A 17,446-nucleotide genomic window follows, 5' to 3' on the forward strand; every position below is an offset into this window, starting at 1 on the left:
CACAAAGACTCACAGATCAATGTGATCAGTGATGAACAGCTGCGGTTTCAGCTTTGTTTAGGTTCTGCAGACAGGTTGTGTATATCAGTGTTAGCACATGGTACGCACGAGTGTGTAAAGCAGTAGTAACCCAGTGCACTGTCTGCTGCATCTGCCAGTGAATCTCTTTTCCATGCTCAGACAGGAGAAGAATCTGCTTTACACCTACCTGGGATATTTGAAGCTGCCTAGGAAAATAACAGAGCCTTCCTTTTCAGGCCAGGATTCCAGCCTGGGGGCTCAAAGGTTTGTGTTTCCTATTGTCTCCTGCTTATCCCTAGAAAATGGTCATTGCCCGGAGTTTTGAAAGTTTTTGTGCAGTTGAATATGCAATGTCATTTTTTTTTGCTCTTACAGACACTGAGGGTGACTTTCTCCCTCATCTATTAGGACTAATGACTTACATTTTTCTTCTAACAAGAGCTGAGGGCTTTGTGTCATCAGCAGAGATTTGGAGAAGCACACAGAGTATTTTCAGTTTGCATTCTTTCTTGGAGAATTTCAAATCTTAATTCTACCTACCCTTGTTTTCACTTTACACTGTCTTACATAAGCTTTTTTCAGTCAATACAGCTTTCATATACATAATGATCAAAGATTCAATTGGTATAAATTTCAAGAAATTTGCATCTGTTCTTTGCACAGGAGGGTTTTTTGCATCACACATACGTTCATTGATTTGCCTCTCACACCAGAAAGAAATAAACTCTCGAAAATGTTCATCTTTTACTCACGGAGAAAGAACCCATTCTCCAGAAAGCACTGGCTCTTCTTAGGAAGTCTTTCATAACTTCCAGTTAGTAATTTTGGTTTAGTACAAAGACAAAGCTGTCTTATTTGAGTGGAATAAAGTTACAGTGACTCATCACAGCATGATTCCATGAACAATTTACTTTTAATTCTGGCTTCTGCAGCAGTACCAAAAGCTGGCAGGCAGATGGAGCTCCTGCCTGCCAAGTGCCAGCACACCAGTATTTAACGTTTAGGCATCGTCCACCTTTGGCTTAGGTCTTTTTATTTTCAGTTTATTTGCTATTGTATTTGTTAAACTTGAACTGACTCCCTTTTCAATGGCACAGCAATGCTAATGAAAAAGCTCATTTCAAAGGAAGTTGTTTGTACAGCCCGGTATGGTTCAGACCAGCACTGCTCAAAATAGAAGCTTTTAAAACAGTTTATTGCTAATTTGGGCTGAGCTCATTTTTTGAGGGAAATTTCCTGGTAATCACATTGATTATGTTGTGTAATAGATTTCCTAGGAAGTAATGGAAAGTACCAGTCATTTGGACGAGCTGCATTTTGTATGGAACAACCCTAACATAGAACAAGCAAGCAGTGGATTTTGTTCCTGATCGTGCAGTTTCTGCTCATTCTAAATTCCCACTGATCTAATTAATCTCAATTGGAAAAAGAACAATGCCTCTCTGACTGCCCCAGAATCCAAATTCCTCTGTTAATGCGTTAAGCAAATATAACAATGGGCAGAATCAACATTTCTGCCTCTGCTCCATTGCAAAATCTCAATATGGGATCATGGCAAAGGTAACAAACAGCCAGCTCTCCATGGCTTGTCAGTTGTTGGTCCTTTAAAGACTGATAAAGGGGCATGTGGCTGATGTGGAGATACTTTGTGTTACCTCTTGTTGACAAGTTAATCAAGGCTTTCAAATTAATTTCCATTAACCAAGTATTATTTTTCAATTTATCAACATTGCTGTATGTCACAAATGCATTCGTGAATAAAACTTTCTTTATTGTTTGGAATTCACTTTATGAAACTCCTTAGACTTGACTGATTTTGTTCAATTAAAGCTACTTAGAATTATCTCCAGTTTTGCTTCACTTCAAACCAATAAAGTAGTAAAACTTAAAATGCAAATTTAGACAGCACATGGATGCTGATTAACTTCAGGCAGCAAATAGCATGAAATGTTCTTTGGTCTATTTTTATATGACCTCAGTAATATTATTTTTTACTACCACCCTCTGCTGCCACTGAAGCTGTGTGGTGGTTATTTCTCCATCTTTCTGCCTGGCCCAGGGTTTGCTTTCTTTTCATCCCCATTTCCCCTCAGTTCAATTGACAGATTTGCCGAGTTCACAAGAATTGTCAAAAGAGTCCTGAGCATTTCTAATGATTCGTTGGATCCAATTACACCAAAAGTTGTTATTCATTCAACTGAAATCAGTGGTTTTAACATTAAATATTAATTATTCTGAAGTTGTTCCTACTTCCAGATACCAAACTTACTCCCATTATTTAATCCATGTCTATTGTTTTCTAATGTAATTTTCTTTCTCCTCTCTTAAGCATTTATTTTTCTGAGAGAGAGATCTTATGCTCTTCTGGTGTCAAAAGAAAGTTATATCTTGTAGAGAGACTTCACACCATCAGCAAAGCTCCACTGTTGCCAAAAATTTACTTTAAAACTTCGATAAAATATTAAATCCTTGTACTCTCATCCGCAGAGTTTCATAATTTTAACACACGTAAGCTTGAAATGAACGTGTGGTACAGTTGTTTTTTTTTAGTGACAATACACATGCTTGAAATAACATTTTATGTATTTATGAGATGTTTGTATTTCTTATGGAAAAGCTCCAAGTGAGGTGCCAAATATTCTGGTTGTGTAAGGTGACCGCTTTTGTAATTTCATTCCACCATTCATATCAGAAGGGTGTTAACTCTGTGACCTGTTACATTATGATAGAAATGAGGCAGGTGGTGAGCTATTTTTCTTTCCAAGTGAATATAAATAGTGAAGGGGGGAAGCGTGGTGTACACACAGCTCTTTGATTTATGCAACCATACTGGGGAACCTGTCGGAGTGAAGTCAGATATAGAAATCTTCTGTTCCTGGGACCAGTGGGGGATTTGCTTTTAGAGAGCTTGCAGGGTTTCTCCTTTTCATGTAAACCATCCATCTGGTCACAGCTGGGATCTGACCTTTCTTTTTATTGAACACACGAGGAATAGCTCAAGTGCATGGCAGGATGTCCCACGTGTTGGGGAGACACTCAATAAACTGCTTCCAATCAAACCAGGAAAGTCAAAGATCTTTCTTTTCTTATTGTGCTCTGCGTATCCTCTCAGAAATTCTTCCTGTGCATTCTTGAGCACTTTTTTACTGTCTAATAGTCAAAATTTGAGCTGAAACAGGTAAAAAAGTCAAGATCCTTGGGCTGGGGAGGCTCTGAGGTGATGGTCAGCCTTGCAGCAGTGCCTGCTTAGTGTAGGTACTTTTTTCCAAGTCCTTCCCTCCTTCCTGGTTTTGTCACATTTCCAACACAACACTGACAAAGACTTTTCTGGATTATAAAGCCATGGGCACAGTATTAGTTCCCAGCTCCCATTTTCCTTGATGTAAGGAGTGTTTTAGACAATACAGAATCGTGTCTGGCACCAGCCCTGCCCCTAAGGAACTATTCCAGACCATGTGCCTGTAGTGGGATAACATGTTCTGTCTGACAAAAGGAGCTTGTTCAGCCTTCATTCAAAATCAGAAAGGGATACTCAGAGTAACTTCTACAGATATAACCAAATCCTCACACTGAAACTATTTTTCCTTTTTTACCAAAGGCACAGAAAAAAGAATCATGTGCCTTGAACCCTCTTCCAGAGATTAATTCTCCATAATTCTGGGACAGTGAAGTAATTAGGTCTGTTAAGCCCTTTTAGTGACCTAGTGAAGTCACACTCAATGAGTTCAAGCTTCTTAAATACAAATTATATACTTAGAACAGCTCTCCTCTAGTGAGTGATGGCACCTTTACAGTGGTAATCCAGAGACACACAGAGATACAAATTCAGCTCCAACTTCACTATAATCCTTAAATTAATATGTGTTTCTTTCATGAAATAGAACCCAACCAGACAAACACATCCAAAACACAAAATCTGCCTGATGGAGAACACATCCCTGCCAGTGTTCGGTGCTGCATGACTGGGTGGGTCTGTGAGGAGACATCCTTGGCATGCTCCTATCAGGGAAAAAAACACAAATATTTTACATTAATATAACTTAGATGTTTGAAAAACATCTAAAACCAAAGGAGAAATTTACACCAGATCTGTTTCATGTGGTTTATATTTTTGAAAAACGGGCATTCTCTGTGTATATCCTGTCCTTAGAGGTGACTAATCTGTAAGGTCACTCCTGACCTTCACAGATTTTACTCTGGAGTAAAACACGACAGGTGTTTTAACATGTACATCTTCAGTGATGTACAGGAAAATGCAGGGAAGGATGAAAGAGCTAGGAAATAAAGAACATGGCTTAGATGAATCCTGCTTTCATTTGGATTTTGTTGCTGGTTTATCCTATATCTGTTAAATCTGTACACCTGTGATTTTTATTTTTTTTTTTAATTTTGAAATATATTCTTTATTCTAGCTTAAGACAGTAGGTTGAGAAATGGATCAGTCTGGATTTGGAAAAACAGGTGGATAAATGCACCATGGCTGGGCCTCTACTTTATGTTTTAAAAAATCAGTCTAAATAGCCTTAATATACCCTTCAGTAAGTGGAGAAAGAGGAAACCGATATTGTGGAATGGAGCAGCCCACTTCCCTGGAAGATTGATGTGGTCCCCTAGCCTTTAACACCTATGCCAAGTTTGTACAGGTTGATGACAGGACATGCTGTATTTCCCTGGTGAGAGGGCTCAGCTCTCAGTGACTTTGGCCATCCCTGGTGCAGAGAAAAACCAGGGCAGAGAAGCAAAGAAATTTTTCCTGCTTCCCTTTGCAGGTGTTTCCTCCCTGAGCCCTTCACCACACATGCACGACTTCCCAAGCAACTCAGGGGGAATGGCAAATCCTTCTGGTTTGAAAAACTGTCCCTTTCCTTCAGTTCCTCGGGGAAGGACTGCACTGAAACAACATGGAACAACTGCTAAAGAGACTTTTCCTTGCTGAAAGACAAAGTCAAGCATCAGTGCACAACAGCAGCATGGAAAGGTAACAGCAAAGAGGGAAAGGAGCAAAGCAGATAAAAGCATCACAACCTAAGTGCTTAGAAGACCCCCAGGGTCGACCTCTGCTGCTGTCATAAAGTGTTTGAGTTTGTTCAACACCCGATAGGAAAAGTGTCCAAACCCCACAGAAGGTGAACCACAAAAAAGGGACTTGCCTTGCTCAGTAGGGACAAAAGTCATGCCCTGATATTCAGACAGAAGCACCACCTTTCAGAGAGCTGGCAGGGAGCATTTGTTCTAAGGCACTCTGTTAACTTATTGACAGCACGTTGTCCTATTTGATATATTTTATATTATTTGGATTTTTCAGTTTTATCTTTCCTTCTTGAATTCTGTCTGTGGCACAGAACTCAGTGCTATGCAAATACTGCAAGGAGAACATTGCAACACACCTCAAAAGTGAGCAGTATTTCTCTGTGTTGTTATTTATACAAAGCTAGAGCAAGGATCTTTTGGGGGGGGAAAAATCCTCATGAATTGGTAAAACTGAAATTCAGCTCAATGCAGAAAACTCTGCAATTTGCTTCATAATTTGCATTCCATGTTATAGCTCCAAGTGCAATAATATGGAATGTCCCAGGGGTTGTACAGACTCATCTGTTCAATGAGAGCAAACTCCAGTGAATGTTGGAGCAAGGAAGAAAATCTGCTTATTTCTGGGAATTGGTGTCAAGGTAGAACAGAGATTTTGCAGAACTGAGGAAATTCTGTTAAAATATTTTAATACATTTGCTGCAGACAACAAATGTTGTCACTCAAAGATGAAGACAGGCCTGTATCCTTTAACCTCCCTCCCTGCACCAGCACCCAGGTCAAGCAGGTCAGTTAAACACAATATGTGGGGAGAGGATAAAACTTCCACACCGTGATTTCTAATCAGTATTTCTTTGGTTTATAAAAGTGCTGCTGCCAAAGTAATTTAATGAATGTTTCTGCTTCAAGTGACCAGAGACAGGAAGGCCATGAAATATTTGTGGATGGCAAGTTTACAGAAGGAAAATAAATGGAAGGGAAATAAACCCCCTTTCCAGCAGCATTTGACTTTCCCAACCCACATGACAGACATAAGCAAACTTCTCATTTTGTTCATGACAGTTGAATGTGGTCCCCAGTGTTTTCAGGTCCCTTGGACTTTCCTTCTTCCCCATCACTCAACCAAGAGATAAGTTATCTTCAAGAGGCTTGAAGTGAAATTACAGAAATAGAAATATGTACTAATCAGAAAAACAAACTTACTCTCATATCTAAGTTTACATGAATCCTATCAGTATTTTAGCCTCTAAACCATTTGATTTCCCTTGTGCTTCTCTGTATTTGCCTCCTTATTTTGACTTAGCAGTTACATTAATAGCTTTGCTTTCTTGCTCCAAGAAATTCAGCAGAAACACAGCAACAACTCCAAAGCAAAAAATTCTCAATTTTTGCTGAGCAGTGCAGCAGTGAAAAGAGCTTTGATTATGAACAACAATAGCTTTGTCCTCTTTTTTCATACCTAATCTTCCATTGCAGACTAGAGCCTTCCTGCAAGGTATTTTTTTGTAATTGTGGCTGTCCCTTCATTAGGTAGCACTATAATCCTTCACCTTCTGTTCCATTCCAGCATGTTTGCAGCTCTGGATTCAAACTGGATCACTGCTGGGTCTGTACAGCTGCACTGAATCTCCAGTGGGCTGACAGTCATAAACACTGAAAAATAATTTGGCAAACAATCCAACCCCAAATTCACAGTGCAGCTGATAAGGCTGGCAATAGTTGATGACTGCAATATCATATAAATTCCAGCTAGAGATTACTGGTCATCTCTTTTCCCAGAAAACTCCAACAGTACGTGTAAATTGTCCACTTAAAAATCTTAAGTGCTTTAACTTTCTGGAGCTATTTACAAGTCTTGGAGACCACAGGGAGAACTTCCTTAAAAGGGTAAGAAAAGCCACTTCTCTTCTTGCAGCCAGAAAAGTTCTTACAATCAGATCACCCTCCTGTTGTTAGGCTGTTTGGAGGAAGAGGATGAAAACATTAGGAGTGTTTTGGACTGTGGTTCCCAGAGGTGAGAACTTTCTGCAAAGACTTCCATCATCAATTCCAGAAGACAGTCAGTTGTAGATGACATCAAAGGAATGTCCTGACTTTCATGCTGTTGCTGATGAGAGGGGAATCACACAGGTAAACCAGCTCTCAAAACATCAAGGGCTTCAGAAACTGTAATTGAAGTGCTCTGAAAGCAGGTTGATAGAGCACATCGGGGTGCAATATGTGGGCAACCTCACCCATCCTAAATTTCAGGTCATTTCAAAAGAAGGGCGTAAATGTCCATTCTGAGGTCACTTACCAATTCTTGTGTTACCACTATGACTAATGTTTATTTGACTTCCTAATACTCCAGAGACACGCAGACCACAATCATCTTCCCCAAGCCTTTAGAATACAAGGACACTTCCTCCCTTATTGCAATATAAGTTCCAAGTTTTCCAGACTGTATTGGGTAACTGCTCATACTGGTTTAGATGATGCAGAAACAGCTGTATCAGACAAATGTTGGTGTATTTTATTCATTTCAACGCTTCTGGATGCACAATCAGTTTGGAGAGGGGAAGTCCATGGATTACAGGCTTGCAGTTGTTTCCTACTATGCTGGGTGGCAAAATGATGATGACCTGAGGCAGAGTGGCCTTACCAGGGTGGCCAGTGTCAGCTGGTGTCAGACTGCTATAATAACACTTCTCCCCAGCACTGAAAAGCATTCAAGACATTTCCCTCTTGTTTATAGCTCTTCCCATAAATGATATTAGTCTGAAGTAGCTTGTGAGGCAAAGAGCACTTCAGTGTAAACCTTCAAAGGGTGATACCAGAACAGAGCTGCACACAGGCAGCCTTGTTAGGAATTGTTTCCCTCTTTGCTTCTCAATGCTTGAGCCACTTCCAGACTGTGTTCTTTAAAGAGCATTTGAACACAGAGTGTGCACAACCCAGCAGGCACCAGGCAGGGAGACAGTTCTGTAACTCTGCTGTTCTTGCCCAGGGTGCTGATGCCCCAGTTCAGTACAAGGCTAATTGTGCTGAACGTCCACAGCAGATCTGGGCCATGGTCACAGTCATTGTGGAATCAGTTCTATTTGCTGTAAACTTTCACAATTTGTATTTCCTGCTTATATATGTCATCCCTTATGCTGTGCAAAACACACTAGTACTTTCCTGAACATCTATTATATAAATCAGTGTATTAAAATTTTATGGCACTTTTGGTGTGATGATCTAAACCAATTCTTTTTCATGAGAGAACCAGCAACAATCAATTGTCACTCAATAAAATACACATATATTTAAATCAACAACGGTATAGTGTTTTCATAGGAAGTGTTCATATCATCTCCAAATTAAAACAGCTGAGTGGTTTTAACACTATGGAAGCTTCACCTCCAGTGCATGTATTTCTTACACATTCACTTAACAAAATATTATCCCAGGCTTCAAGTCCTATATTTGCACTGATAATTCACTTATATGGCCATTTTGTTGGGAAAAAAAGGGAGAAAAAATATGTGCATTTTTTGCATTACTGAAGAGCTAATAACGTTGTTTTAGCCCAGCCCCACTGTCTATCACCGGGATCTTAGTTCAGAGATGTTCAAGGTCCAAATCAGTCAAACTGAATCTAATTCAGCCATCTCACTCCCTCAGGCCTGGTTGGAAAATGTCAGCCTAAAATAGCATGTGCTTGAGTACAACAAGCTAGAAAGGCACTTGTGATGTATTTGTGTGTACAAACAGACATCACAGAGACATGGAATAGGGACCAACCCCCTCCTCAAGGAGCAGGGTTGCCACAAACAGAATTTAAATGACTACAAGGAGTTGCAGGAGTTACATTTCCTTCCACCTGCACAGCACCTCCATAAAAATAGGGAAAGAGCTCCTTAACTTCCCCAGGTAGTGAGCAGGGATTATAGGAAAGATTAAAATAGCCACCCCTGAGGTACCAGTTACAGCCTGGCCCAAATGCCAAGGGCTTACAAAGTGAGCTAATGCTCCAAACAAGACCATAAATCTTATATAACTTATGAGGCAACTGATGAGTCAAGAACAGAATTTAATGCTCAGCAACCACTTGATGACTTGCTTTTGAACAGGACCAAGTTAAACGTTTCTTAGCTCCATTTTCAGCTGGGGAAAAAATATGATATCAGAGGTACATGCACAGATCATTTAATTTTGTTTGTGTTTCAGCAAATGAAGCACAGAATTTACAAATACCTCTTTCAAAGATCAGTCCTTACCTATCTGCTGCCCTTAAACTTTCCTGGAAGCAAGTGAAAAGCTTTTCTGAAGTGTGCTGAAAAGTAAATAAAGCATTTAACATACCAGAGAAAACATAAGATATTCACAATTTTGAGGGCACAGGGAGAGCACACAGCAGAAAGGAAAAATCCTGAAAACGTGTTCTTTAATGGGACAGTTGGTGAGTAAAACCCTGAAGAATTTATATGGGAAATTTCTGTGATTCTTTCACTTAACAGCAAGAAATCAGTAACTGCGTTTTTCCATCCTGAGCTCATTTTCAAGCAGCATGGCAAAAACGTTCTGGCAGAAATAAAGAATTCTGCATTATCACCTTGATCTAATGAAATCATTCAGTATTCAGAAATTCTCAAATATTTTTTCTTGCTCCTCTTACTGTTTACTTATAGATTTATTATTAAAAGCTAAACCCTTGCTATTTCTTTTTTTCCTTTGCAATAGGAAATTTATACCATTTATATTGAAGAACAGCAAATTGCTCTATTTTTCACTGTTATGAAGAGCTATATTACATTTCAGTCAGATTCCTAGCAAAGCTGGTTGTAAACAACATTTGAATTCACAGTTCAAGTATAAATTTACAATTCTATTAAAATTCAAATAAAATCCAAAGTAAAACTGGAAACTAGATTATTGGAATAGGATTTTTTTTACTAAGTTTGCTGAGAAATGTATGTGGGGAAAAAAACATCTCTTATCATTAAAAATATATTATGTGATATTTAGTTCATTGCTAATCAATGCTTTTTTATAAAATTCAAGAATTGAGTGATCTATAAACTTTTTTTTATAGTCTTTCCATAAAATAGGCCAAGTTTCTACTCAGCTTACCATGAATAAAGAAAATACAAGAAAAAAGAGAAACTTAGGTAATCATTTGGTCTTTTTCCTCACACTGGATTGCTGGGAGAGTAGAAAAGTTTCACAACCAGACATTTGCTTTCTTAGCCACAATTTGCTTCTCTTATTTGTTACTACTAGAGACCTTCAGTTGCATTTTTCAACATTCTGTATTTTGCAAATGTTAGCACAGGGAATTTAAAGACAAAAACTCTGGTGAATACATTTGGATTACGTTTGAGGACAATAATTACAGCCCCAAACTGCAACTCAGAAGACAATGGCAGGCTCTTCACTCTATTCAGGCTTTGGATGAGACCGTTTTCAAAAGCAAGTTGGCAGAAACACAGGAAACTATTACCTATCCTAGTTCAATCCCAGAAAATAAACTTTTGTTTTTCCTTTTTTTAACGGTTCCTCTGTGTTAAAATGAAAAAATTGAGGTGGCAACACCTGACGTTGTCCTGCACATCTGGTTTAGGTGCTCGTGTCCTGTCTTAATTAAAAGCATTTAAGATTAGGTGGCACACAGGGAAGATTTGGATTTTCATAAGAAAAACTGAAGCTAAATAGCTCGAGCAAGAGTTGATATTTTTTCTCCTCTCTTCTCTGACCACCGGTTCTCAAATGTTTTGGTCGCTCCTCTCACAAAAAGGAACTGAGCTGCTGAAAGAAGGGCCAGGAATTCGAACGGCTCCGCACAGGGATCTCAGCCCAGAGGGAACCAAGACAGAGGGGCGCCTGGAAGTGCCTGAATGGCTGAAAGGGCACACAAATAGAGCACACATGAAACCTAAGCAGGTACAACCATTAGCTGGAGAGCTGGCAGTGTTATAAAGATGCTTTTCAGATAGGCATTTCATCCCCTGGCAGATCTTGTTCTGGCTGGCTCTGTAATGAACCTCTTCATCTCAGTAACAGGAACTTGGCTCATCCAAGCCATCCACAGAACCAGGGAGGTGCAAAAGCAAGCAGTGCAGATAAATCCCATATTTGTAGCTGCTGCTGACTCTGCTGGAGGACCCGACCCTGGCATCTGCAGGCCATAACTCCTGGACAAAGCTGCACTTTTCAGCTCTGGATCTGATATTAAACTACTCTGTCAGCACTTGGGAAAGAGCACTGTGGGAGGGGGCAGGTACTCCTGTCCCCGAGGGACACTGCTGGGACTTATGGCACTGGGGCAACAAGCAGGCACCACTCAGAGCATCAGTGTCCAGGACTGAGACACCAGAGTCCTGCCAGGGCAAACACCCTTGATCCAGAACTCACAGCTCTGTGGCTGGAACAGAAATTTAACCCTATTCAGTCTCAGCTGATCCTGACCCCATGTCTAGAACTGCACAAGCAGGAGGAGTTGTACATGTCCCCTCCTGTTGTCCTTGACACAGTGAAGGACAGAGAACTGGGGGCAATAATCTCCTCAAGTGACAGGGCCCATGTGCCAGAGGCCTCCTACGCTCCTGGGAATTTGGCTGGTGGATCACAGGCACTGATAATGGGATAATGGGATGTTCCTCCCCTGCTCTTGCCGGCAGGAAATGTTTTATTTATGATATCACATAATATTTGCTCTGTTTCAAGACAAAAGGAGAGGAGCTGTCTCTGCTTGCTTTCCAAAAATAATCTTTTCAACCTTATTCAAGTCCTAAAAGGGAGTCCCTGGGTTACCTGGTGAGGGGTTTGATCATCTCCTGCATGAAGTTAATGTCCCACTTACTCTTTATTTCAGTGCCATGAGAGCAGGGCCCAAGGATCAGCCACGCTTTGCTAATAATACCCTATTAAAATAATTGCTAAAACCCATGCTTTGTCTTCCCCCCCAGGCTGAAAGGTATTTGTGTCAGGATAAGAGGGATCAGTGAATCATCAATACAATCGACTGCTTTGCATGTAATGATTTTCCTTTAATTTAGCAACCCAGTGGATTGATTTAAAAAATTAGCATGTCCTTTCTAAGTTCCCAGAAAAGAGAAACTAATCCATTTATTACAGAACCCTGTGTTTTTGTCCTGACAGAGAACTGTATCCACTCAGGAATGCTAGCACAAGTTTTACTGCCTTTTATTTTTCCCTGCTGTTAATGTACATTTAAAGTGAATCCCCATGCTTCAGAGGAGGCTCAGCTATTTTCAGCTACAAGTAAGCAAAGCCATATTTGGGTCACAAAGAATAAACAGCAGATCTTCACTTTAGATTTTATAACACCACTTTAACCTATTGCTGTGTTATTTAATCTTAATTGAACCATGATGGATAATTAAGATGGATAGTTAGTTATCAAAGAAAAACTGGGTGGTGCTACATTTCCCTTTAAGGAATTAGTATAATATTTCATATTTTGCTTATTTTCTCTCTTTAAAAGCAAGCAATTAGCCTGCTAACCCTCCCCTATTTGGTAAATTCAGCATGCAAAGTAAGAATCACTTGGTGCAAATATTTTCTAGAAAAAAAAACAAAAGTAGTTGTTGGATTTTATGCAAGTGCAGTCTTTAAAATGAAAGCATTTAGAGCAGTCTAAGACACAGTATGGCTCTTTTTTTTTTTTAAAGAATATAGAAGAGTGTAATATTTTTTTTCCCCATCACATTTCTCAGCAGCTGATCTTTCCCTTCTACAGGAACATTCTGCTGTTCCACAGTCACGTGCTGTTACTGGCCTAACTGGGAAAGATTTGTTAAACTCGACCAATTTTTAGAGAGAGATTTTTCCACGAGAAACGTGCAATAACTAATCTGATGCTGAGCAGCAGCATTAACACAAGGACAAAACTTGCAGAGCTGAATGCACACCACAGAATTGCTCAATTCAGGACTCCACAAGCCAGGCCAGTGGTCTCTCAGCTCGGGCTGTTTTTGTGGCCTGCTTTAACAGCCCACTCTGCATTATCCCAGCAGCTGCTGGGGCAGCTTCCAGCAGAGCTGTTTGAAAACCATTTCAATAGCAGCTTTTCCAGATGTAGGTTCAGAGCAAGCCAAATGCTCTGGCTCTTCAGGATAAAAAGCAAACTGGAAGCTGAGTCTGGAGCTTTCAGCTCAAAGAATCTGCTCTGGAACACTGTAATGGTTCCACAGGGCTTCACTTGGTACAAAAATGTGTCCAAGTCGTCTTTCCCCCTCCTCCCCAAGTTTTTCTTTTCCCCCTCCCAGTATACAAGTTGTCCAATAATCTGTATAAAGTTAGAATGATTTCTATTAAGGTTTCAGAAAAAAATATTTTATACCCATAATAGAAAAAAAATACCCACTATAATTACTGTCTCACACAAGGAAAGATGACCAGCTATCCAACCTACCAAATTATTTACTACGCAATGAGATGGGCTCTTATGGAATAAATAAATTATGCAAAGATACAACTTACCCAGCAGAGAAGCATCTTTATAATGCTGGTAGCTCTTAAATTACAGGAATTTCAAACTTTAACTCTTCCCCTCTTCAAAGAATCACAGTTGTTTAGCAAAGAACAATGTCAAGGCAATAACTTACAATTATCAGAATTTTTGTTGAGTACACTCTGTCATTGGAGATTAATCTATTATTGCACAGCAACTGCTGAACTAGAGGAGCAGTTTAAAATACTGAATTGAAAACGTTCCAGCTTTTCAATTCTCTCCCCTAACCTGGGATTCTGCCTGTTTTAGAGGAGGATTCAAGGCAAGGGGATATGTGTATTCTCTGGTGTTCTGTAGCATATTTTTACAGCACCAGTTTCCAGACCCTCCTTTTCCCCTTCCTGCTTTCTCTCTCTCTCCCTCTCCAAACCACTGCAGGATCTTTAGATGTACATGATGATGAAAAATGTAAGATGGTGAAAAAACACCTGATTTTTCAGATGAGTTGCCTGTTATCCCATATTAATGTCCATCTCTGAGCTGCTGCCACTTAAAGTTTGTGGAGATGCATCCAAGTAATTTATTTTAAATATACTGAATGTTGAAATTAACTCCTGACATTTAGACCAAGTGGGCTGAAAGCATTCAGGCTTCCTCCCACTGCAGGAACAAGGTGTACCTTTGCAAGAAGCATCACTGGCATTTGAAAGATGGATCTCTGAAAACTCCTAGGTTTGTATCTAAGTGGTAACAGCAAAATGGAAGGTTAACACTTCATAGCATTGCTTTTAAAACCAACCATAAGAATAGTTACCAAAAATCAATTTCTTGTATTATCTTTTTAAAATTTGGATGAGGCAGGTTCTGCATAAATAGCACCACATTTTCTTTGCCTGTGGGTATAACACCCAGCACATGCTGCATTCACCAGGAAAGTATCATACAAGTGAGAATAAATAATCTCATCAGTCTCCCAAGAACAGGAAAGAACCACATACCTGAAAAGATTTATTTTCTTTTTTAACTGCATGACTTGATCTGGAAAGGGATATTTTTCCTACCGTCTTTACTTACAGATTTAGTAAATAAGAGCCTTAAAACACTGAGCCTCAAAACCCTTTCTCACCTCCCAACTCCCTAAGGACTAATACTGTGATCCCAGAATATTCACCCCCTCAAACATTCTTTGGTTTCCACAAAATCACTGTGATAAATGAGGGAAAAGAAAAACGTCAGCTTATAGGTTCAAAGGAAAAAAAAAAAACAACAAAAAAAACCGCAAAAATGTGGTATTAAGAAATACTGTAACATTAATTTTCAGTAACTTAGTCACTTTCAGGGTGTTTTTCCTGGCTTTGGCTGGTAATTTGAGGATTTTAGAGTAATTTCTTTAAAAAAAAAATCCTACTGCAAGTTTCTAGGACTCTGCTGTAAAAGCAATTTCCTTTGCCTGGAACAAAATACAGAAGCCTTTGGCCAAGCTCTCACCAACCCCCCTTGCTGAACAGAACCTGGTCTGCACTATGGATCAGAGCTAAGGAACAACCAGTATTTATATGTGTTCACCACTGTATAGTCAAAGCATCTACAATAAATACACTTCACTTCCCAGTAATGTGATAGCAAATAAAAAGTTGCCTTGATCACACTCCTGCCACAACACACAGCTCCAGAGGCAAAGATTTCAGGAGAGGTTTAATGAAATTAACTGTATCCTTAATTAGTCTCTCCCAGGGCCAACTGTATTACTCAGAGTAACAGTATTTTTCATCACATCTGTATATGTACTAGAGGAAAATAGATGTATTTGAGTTTTCTCTATCAGTTTACTCCAGTGAGAGTCTAAGAAATGTATATCACAGGATTATACATTGTACTGCCTTCACTGCCAAATCTCACTTGGCACCCACAACAAAAAAAGGACTGATGGCAACTCAAGAAACCACTGACATATTCAGAGTGAGGTTTTAATTAGATCTCATCTTGGCTGAGCATCTCTTTGCATCTTGTTAGAATCCATATTCCTCTGCACTTCTCAGAGATATTTAAGCCCAAGAGTCACACAAACGCCTGACGGAAAAGACGGATGAGTCAAACTGTTGGGAAGTTCCCAGGGCAGCAGCTCACATTGCACACTCACTCTTCAGGCTTTTTCCTCCACTAAATGTCAGATGTGTCACTGATTGAACAGCCAGTGCCTGAAGAAATTTGATTACATGCCACCAGCACCCCCTTGATTAACCAAAGCAGCAAGTGAAAAGTAAGGGGGTATGTTCACCTTCAACGTCATTCCTAAGCCAGAGGAAGAAAATCAGTAACTGCTGAAGTGATCACAGCAAGCAGTGACAGAGGTGGGCATACAGCACTTGGTGTTTTCACAGGATGGCACGATGGCATTGAGTAAAGCCAAAATTAAGAGGGGGAAAAAAAAAAATCAACCAGTCAAAAGCAGCAGTTTCCAAATAACAAGATAATTTGCCTTTTTATAAGGTTGTGTGACATAGCTCAGTGTCTTGCAGGCACAGGCTCTCTGCAACACAAAACTGAAATGGCAAACAATATTGGCCTGATAATAAACAATAACCTATAACTCCCATGTCTCAGCACTCCAAAAAAGCTGACAAAACATGAACCAAATCAGACAGACCAACACACTAAAACATCGACCCACCACGAGTCTCTTTCTGGCTGCTGACCCAAATCACATCATGATAAACCAAAGTAGAAATTTCAGCTTGTCAGAGACATTTTGGCTGAAGTGTATTGCTTTTCCTGGCACGTTTGTAAAACATAAAGCAAATTCTACCTGCTGTTAGGGTTCAGCATCTCTTCACTTTCTCACCTGGAAAAATAATCTGTAGTTTAACAAGCAGGCTTGATTCCAGCTGTAAATTCCTGCCACACCTACTTCACATTGGATTTGGAAATGAAAATCAAAGCCAGTACTAGTGGTTTGTGATAACCCAATAGCCAGAGATAACATCTTTCAAAAACCAGAGTTTTTCCTCACTGAAGAAAAACTTTTGTTTGTTAGGCAGGCTGCTTGTTATTTTGCTCAAATTTGGTTGCAGAGACACATCAGGAAAAGAGTTTCAACTTTGAAACTATTTAAATTTGGAGTACAAATAAACACCTTTTATTCCCATTTAACTTTAAGCACTCCTTTCTAGAATGCAACACTGAGAAACCCCTGTATTTTTGCTGCATCTTAAAGAAGTTATCACAACTGACAAGTGTGTAAAAACCAGGAAACTGGAAAGAAATCTCAGTGTATTGAGCACCAACCCACTGCGAGTCCATTCCTTACTGCTCAGAGAAACGCTTCAAGTTTCAGAGAAATCAGATCTTCACCACTGAGAGTTGTAACAGAAATACTCCTTTGCTTAGTGGATGAAGTCTGAAAACATATTTTTCTGATAGAGGCCAGCTTCAGTGGAAACTATTTTGCTGATCATTTAAACAGCTTCAGAATAAGCTGAGATTTAGTCAGTAGCTGCAGATACTTCTTTTCCCTGTTTTGCAAGAAATTGTGGGGGTTTTTTTCTCAGTGTATTAAAAACGGAGGATATCTTCACAAAGTCTCACTCTTTCACATAAAATACTCATTCTGACCCATTTCTTTAATTAAGAGGAAATTGGGTTAAAGGCATATTTTCTTGTTTATAAATAAAGAGTGGGGTTAAAGAGAAGGCACTAGAGAGGTACCATTTAAATATATATCTATATCTATACATATATCCTTTTCCATTAACAGTCTAAGTGTGCATAAAATGGTTGTCTTTGCTAGAAAAAGGTAGAAGTTGAGTCTTACCTTGGTCAAATCCCAGGATCCAAGGACAGCTACAATGCTGACAACTCCAGGAATTCCACCTTCTGCTGCTTTATACTCTGCTTCTCCCACTGCCTTTTGTTGCACTCAAGAACCACTGCCTGGCCACCCCTGCTGGGTGTAGTTGCAAT

This window comes from Lepidothrix coronata, unplaced genomic scaffold (assembly GCF_001604755.1).
Source record: "Lepidothrix coronata isolate B3197 unplaced genomic scaffold, Lepidothrix_coronata-1.0 Scaffold11, whole genome shotgun sequence".
NCBI lineage: Eukaryota > Metazoa > Chordata > Aves > Passeriformes > Pipridae > Lepidothrix > Lepidothrix coronata.